This window comes from Harmonia axyridis, chromosome X (genome assembly GCF_914767665.1).
Source record: "Harmonia axyridis chromosome X, icHarAxyr1.1, whole genome shotgun sequence".
NCBI classification, from domain to species: Eukaryota; Metazoa; Arthropoda; class Insecta; order Coleoptera; family Coccinellidae; genus Harmonia; species Harmonia axyridis.
The window spans coordinates 30231791-30239290 of NC_059508.1; the positions used below are offsets into that span (position 1 = coordinate 30231791).

General features: G+C 41.6%; 1 non-coding gene across 1 annotated transcript; it reads left to right on the plus strand.

Moving 5' to 3' along the window:
* The first annotated feature begins 3046 nt into the window (after positions 1-3046).
* LOC123688418 lies at positions 3047-3165 on the plus strand. Its single transcript, XR_006749940.1, has one exon. It is a non-coding gene; the product is annotated as a 5S ribosomal RNA (ribosomal RNA).
* The last annotated feature ends 4335 nt before the right edge of the window (positions 3166-7500 follow it).

Here is a 7500-nt window from a genome sequence, read left to right on the forward strand (position 1 = left end):
CAAACGCCGAGGTCGGATTCGGGTCTACCACTTACCAACTGAATATCATCCTAAAAAGAACTCCAAACAGTCTAGGACAGGACCCATTCTCCACCCCTTCTATATATGTCAGGAGAACCCCGGATTCCCCTCCAGACACGATTTAGCAAACTTTTCCCGATCGATCCGACCCACCGAGGCCGTTTCGACCGTTCGCCGCGCCTACTAGAGCTGATTTCTTCGGACTCCGATCAGAAAATCCGCCGATGCATGTCGTTAACACCTAGTCCGCCTCGTCCGATCGATCGAGGCCGTTTCGACCGTTCGCCGCGCCTACTAGAGCTGATTTCTTCGGACTCCGATCAGAAAATCCGCCGATGCATGTCGTTAACACCTAGTCCGCCTCGTCCGATCGATCTAGGCCGTCTCGAACCACCCATCGCGCATCGAAAGTCGCATCTCTCGAACTCCGATCCGGAAATCGGCCGATGCATCACGTTAACTATTTCTTATATATCTAATATAATATACATGGAGACGGTAAGAATTCTTTTAATCGAAGATATACATATACTTCTCATCAATATCCAAAAGCTTATCGAAAAATAAATTACTCAACTTTTACGTGAAGAATCGTTCACCCAAACCTTATCCCCTATATATGTCAGGAGAACCCAAGGTTCCCCTCCAGACACGATTTAGCAAACTTTTCCCGATCGATCCGACCCACCGAGGCCGTCTCGACCGTCCGCTGCGCCTACTAGGGCCGATTTCTTCGGACTCCGATCAGAAAATATACCAATGCATGTCGTTAACACCTAGTCCGCCTCGTCCGATCTATCTAAACAGTCTCGACGCACCCAACACTCTTTCAAAGTCGGATTACTCGGACTCAATCTGAAAATGGACCGATGCATGACGTCAACACTTAGCCCGCCTCGTCTGATCTATCTAAGCCATCTCGACCCACCCAACACGCCTTCCAAGTCGGATCACTCGGACTTCGATCTGAAAATCTCCGGACTCATTTTTATGAATATCCCCAGTCAGTAAGAACGTTATTTCGCCAATATATACCAACAATAAACCATATTCCAATAGCTGAACCAAAAATATAATTCCCGATCCAAACGTTCTGCATCGCCCAACGCGACCACCTTCCCTATATATGTCAGGAGAGCACAGGGTTCCCCTCCAGACAACACTTACGCTCTATCCCCGACTCTCGGTCGATCGATAGGCCAGGTCAGCGGTGTCTGTTTCGGCCGAAGCTCGGACTTTGGTCAAAATGTTCCGATACAAAATTTGAACCAAGATAGATACAGATATGATTCCTTCTTAAATATACGTTGATTATCGAACAGAATATGGTAAATATTTTGCGATGACCGAGGATTTCATGAATTTTTTTTTTTTTTCGAAAAAATTTTCTATTATCGGAATTTCCTCAAATTTCATTTGGTTGCCTCCTAATGCTTATTAAAAATGATAATCAACAATCAGAATCATTATTTATCATTTATTTCAATTTTTATAATGAAAAACGTTCACGTCCTTTCGCGCCTCTCGATCGTCGTTTACGTGATGCATCGGTAAGATCGAGTTCACGTTCTGCATCGGTCTGCCCGAGTTTACGTGGTGCATCGGTAAGATCGAGATTACGTGGTGCATCGGTAAGATCGAGTTCACGTTCTGCATCGGTCTGCCTGAGTTTACGTGGTGCATCGGTATGATCGAGTTTACGTTCTGCATCGGTGTGATCTAGTTTACGTTGTGCATCGGTAAGATCGAGATTACGTGAAGCATCGGTATGATCGAGTTTACGTTCTGCATCGGTCTGGACTCTGAGATATATTTTCGACGTGAAAATGTTCCGATACAACTTTTGAACCAGGATAGTTAGAGAGATGATTTTTTCTGGGATGTACGTTGATTGGGGAATGGATTGTGGAAAATAACTTGCCATGACCGAGGTGTTCTCGAATTTTTTTTTTTTTTCGAAAAATATTTTCTGATTTTGGATTTCACTCAAATTTGATTTCGTTGCCTTCTAATGTGTTCTAAAAGAGTAAATCAGTAATCAGAATCGAAAAATATTTTTCGGATTTTTTTTTTTTTGAAAAAAAATTTTCTGATTTTGGAATTTCCTCAAATTTGATTTGGTTGCCTTCTAATGTGTTTTTAAAGCGTAAATCAGTAATCAGAATCAATATTCATTGTCGACTTTAATTTTTATAAGGAAAAATGTTCACGTCCTTAAACGCCTCCCCATCATTAGCCCGAGTCCAAGTCGATGTCAGTCCCGAGCGGACGGTGTCAGATACTACCTATCGCCCCGGTCTGGACTTGGCGAGGTATTTCGACGTGAAATGTTCCGATACAACTTTTGAACCAGGATAGTTAGAGAGATGATTTCTTCTATGTTGTACGTTGATTGTGGAATGGATTGTGGGAAATAACTTGCCATGACCCAGGTGTTCTTGAATTTTTTTTTTTTTCGAAAAAAATTTTCTGATCTTGAAATTTCCTCAAATCTGATTGCGTTGCCTTCTAATGTGTACTAAAAGAGTAAATCAGTAATCAGAATCAATATTCATTGTCGACTTTAATTTTTATAAGGAAAAATGTTCACGTCCTTAAACGCCTCTCCATCGTTACCCCGACTCCAAGACGATGTTAGACCGGAGCGGACGGTGTCAAATGCGACCGATCTCCCCGGTCTGGACTTAGCGAGATATTCCGACGTGAAATGTTCCGATACAAAAATTTAACTGTGATAGTTAGAGAGATGGTTCCTTTTGTGATGTACGTTGATTGTGTAATAGAATATGGAAATAAACTTGAGATGACCGAGGTCTTCTGGGTTTTTTTTTTTTTTTCGAAAAATATTTTTCGATTTCGGAAATCCCTCAAATTTCATTGAGATATGTCCTAATGTGTTCTTAAAACTTAAATCAACAATCAGAATTAATATCCAAAAGTTATTTCATTTTTTATAAGGAAAAACGTTCACGTCCTTTCCGCTCCCAAAAAGTGAGATATCATAGAAAATATCGCTATATTTGTTGTTTACGGCCATACCACGCTGAAATTGCCAGTTCTCGTCAGAACACTGAAGCCAAGCAGCGTCGGGCGCGGTTAGTACTTGGATGGGTGACCGCTTGGGAACACCGCGTGCTGTAAGCTTTTTTTTTACGTTCTGCATCGGTCTGCCGAGATAACGTGGTGCATCGGTATGATCGAGTTTACGTTCTGCATCGGTAAGATCGAGATTACGTGATGCATCGGTAAGATTGAGATTACGTGGTGCATCGGTAAGATCGAGTTTACGTGGTGCATCGGTAAGATCCAATTCACGTTCTGCATCGGTAAGATCCAGTTCACGTGGTGCATCGGTAAGATCGAGATTACGTGGTGCATCGGTAAGATCGAGTTTACGTGGTGCATCGGTAAGATCCAATTCACGTTCTGCATCGGTAAGATCCAGTTCACGTGGTGCATCGGTAAGATCGAGATTACGTGGTGCATCGGTAAGATCGAGTTTACGTGGTGCATCGGTAAGATCCAATTCACGTTCTGCATCGGTAAGATCCAGTTCACGTGGTGCATCGGTAAGATCGAGATTACGTGGTGCATCGGTAAGATCGAGTTTACGTGGTGCATCGGTAAGATCCAATTCACGTTCTGCATCGGTAAGATCCAGTTCACGTGGTGCATCGGTAAGATTGAGATTACGTGGTGCATCGGTAAGATCGAGTTTACGTGGTGCATCGGTAAGATCCAATTCACGTTCTGCATCGGTAAGATCCACTTTACGTGGTGCATCGGTCTGCCCTAGTTTACGTGGTGCATCGGTTTGGACTTAGAGATATATTTTCGACGTGAAAATGTTCCGATACAACTTTTGAACCAGGATAGTTAGAGAGATGATTTTTTCTGGGATGTACGTGGATCGGGGAATGGATTGTGGGAAATAACTTGCCATGACCGAGGTGTCCTCGAATTTTTTTTTTTTTCGAAAAAAATTTTCTGATTGTGGAATTTTCTCAAATTTGATTTGGTTGCCTCCTAATGTGTTCTAAAAGAGTAAATCAGTAATCGGAATCGAAAAATATTTTTCGGATTTTTTTTTTTTTCGAAAAAAATTTTCTGATCGTGGAATTTCCTCAAATTCGATTTGGTTGCCTTCTAATGTGTTTTTAAAGCGTAAATCAGTAATCAGAATCAATATTCATTGTCGACTTTAATTTTTATAAGGAAAAATGTTCACGTCCTTAAACGCCTCCCCATCATCAGCCCGAGTCCAAGTCGATGTCAGTCCCGAGCGGACGGTGTCAGATACTACCTATCGCCGAGGTCTGGACTTGGCGAGATATTACGACGTGAAATGTTCCGATACAACTTTTGAACCAGGATAGTTAGAGAGATGATTTCTTCTATGTTGTACGTTGATTGTGGAATGAAATACGGAAAATAACTCGCCATGACCGAGGTGATTACGATTTTTTTTTTTTTTCGAAAAAAATTTTCTGATCGTGGAATTTTCTCAAATTTGATTTGGTTGCCTCCTTATATGTTCTAGTAGCGATAATCAACAATCAGAATCAAAATCCATGGTCGGGTTTGATTTTTATAAGGAAAAATGTTCACGTCCTTTTTTACAACCCCGACTCATTGACGATGTTAGAACCGAGCCGGCGGTGTCAGATACGACCGATCGCCCCGGTCCCGATCGTCATTTACGTTGTGCATCGGTCTGCCCGAGATTACGTGGTGCATCGGTATGATCGAGTTTACGTGGTGCATCGGTAAGATCCAATTCACGTTCTGCATCGGTAAGATCCAATTCACGTTCTGCATCGGTAAGATCCAGTTCACGTGGTGCATCGGTAAGATGGAGATTACGTGGTGCATCGGTAAGATCGAGATTACGTGGTGCATCGGTAAGATCTACTTTACGTTCTGCATCGGTCTGCCCTTGTTTACGTGGTGCATCGGTAAGATCGAGATTACGTGAAGCATCGGTATGATCGAGTTTACGTTCTGCATCGGTCTGCCCGATATTACGTGGTGCATCGGTCTGCCCTAGTTTACGTGGTGCATCGGTTTGGACTTAGAGATATATTTTCGACGTGAAAATGTTCCGATACAACTTTTGAACCAGGATAGTTAGAGAGATGATTTTTTCTGGGATGTACGTGGATCGGGGAATGGATTGTGGGAAATAACTTGCCATGACCGAGGTGTCCTCGAATTTTTTTTTTTTTCGAAAAAAATTTTCTGATTGTGGAATTTTCTCAAATTTGATTTGGTTGCCTCCTAATGTGTTCTAAAAGAGTAAATCAGTAATCGGAATCGAAAAATATTTTTCGGATTTTTTTTTTTTTCGAAAAAAATTTTCTGATCGTGGAATTTCCTCAAATTCGATTTGGTTGCCTTCTAATGTGTTTTTAAAGCGTAAATCAGTAATCAGAATCAATATTCATTGTCGACTTTAATTTTTATAAGGAAAAATGTTCACGTCCTTAAACGCCTCCCCATCATCAGCCCGAGTCCAAGTCGATGTCAGTCCCGAGCGGACGGTGTCAGATACTACCTATCGCCGAGGTCTGGACTTGGCGAGATATTACGACGTGAAATGTTCCGATACAACTTTTGAACCAGGATAGTTAGAGAGATGATTTCTTCTATGTTGTACGTTGATTGTGGAATGAAATACGGAAAATAACTCGCCATGACCGAGGTGATTACGATTTTTTTTTTTTTTCGAAAAAAATTTTCTGATCGTGGAATTTTCTCAAATTTGATTTGGTTGCCTCCTTATATGTTCTAGTAGCGATAATCAACAATCAGAATCAAAATCCATGGTCGGGTTTGATTTTTATAAGGAAAAATGTTCACGTCCTTTTTTACAACCCCGACTCATTGACGATGTTAGAACCGAGCCGGCGGTGTCAGATACGACCGATCGCCCCGGTCCCGATCGTCATTTACGTTGTGCATCGGTCTGCCCGAGATTACGTGGTGCATCGGTATGATCGAGTTTACGTGGTGCATCGGTAAGATCCAATTCACGTTCTGCATCGGTAAGATCCAATTCACGTTCTGCATCGGTAAGATCCAGTTCACGTGGTGCATCGGTAAGATGGAGATTACGTGGTGCATCGGTAAGATCGAGATTACGTGGTGCATCGGTAAGATCTACTTTACGTTCTGCATCGGTCTGCCCTTGTTTACGTGGTGCATCGGTAAGATCGAGATTACGTGAAGCATCGGTATGATCGAGTTTACGTTCTGCATCGGTCTGCCCGATATTACGTGGTGCATCGGTCTGCCCTAGTTTACGTGGTGCATCGGTTTGGACTTAGAGATATATTTTCGACGTGAAAATGTTCCGATACAACTTTTGAACCAGGATAGTTAGAGAGATGATTTTTTCTGGGATGTACGTGGATCGGGGAATGGATTGTGGGAAATAACTTGCCATGACCGAGGGGTCCTCGAATTTTTTTTTTTTTCGAAAAAAATTTTCTGATTGTGGAATTTTCTCAAATTTGATTTGGTTGCCTCCTAATGTGTTCTAAAAGAGTAAATCAGTAATCGGAATCGAAAAATATTTTTCGGATTTTTTTTTTTTTCGAAAAAAATTTTCTGATCGTGGAATTTCCTCAAATTCGATTTGGTTGCCTTCTAATGTGTTTTTAAAGCGTAAATCAGTAATCAGAATCAATATTCATTGTCGACTTTAATTTTTATAAGGAAAAATGTTCACGTCCTTAAACGCCTCCCCATCATCAGCCCGAGTCCAAGTCGATGTCAGTCCCGAGCGGACGGTGTCAGATACTACCTATCGCCGAGGTCTGGACTTGGCGAGATATTACGACGTGAAATGTTCCGATACAACTTTTGAACCAGGATAGTTAGAGAGATGATTTCTTCTATGTTGTACGTTGATTGTGGAATGAAATACGGAAAATAACTCGCCATGACCGAGGTGATTACGATTTTTTTTTTTTTTCGAAAAAAATTTTCTGATCGTGGAATTTTCTCAAATTTGATTTGGTTGCCTCCTTATATGTTCTAGTAGCGATAATCAACAATCAGAATCAAAATCCATGGTCGGGTTTGATTTTTATAAGGAAAAATGTTCACGTCCTTTTTTACAACCCCGACTCATTGACGATGTTAGAACCGAGCCGGCGGTGTCAGATACGACCGATCGCCCCGGTCCCGATCGTCATTTACGTTGTGCATCGGTCTGCCCGAGATTACGTGGTGCATCGGTCTGGACTTAGAGATATATTTTCGACGTGAAAATGTTCCGATACAACTTTTGAACTAGGATAGTTAGAGAGATGATTTTTTCTGGGATGTACGTTGATTGGGGAATGGATTGTGGGAAATAACTTGCCATGACCGAGGTGTTCTCGAATTTTTTTTTTTTTTTCGAAAAAAATTTTCTGATTGTGGAATTTTCTCAAATTTGATTTGGTTGCCTCCTAATGTGTTCTAATAGCGATA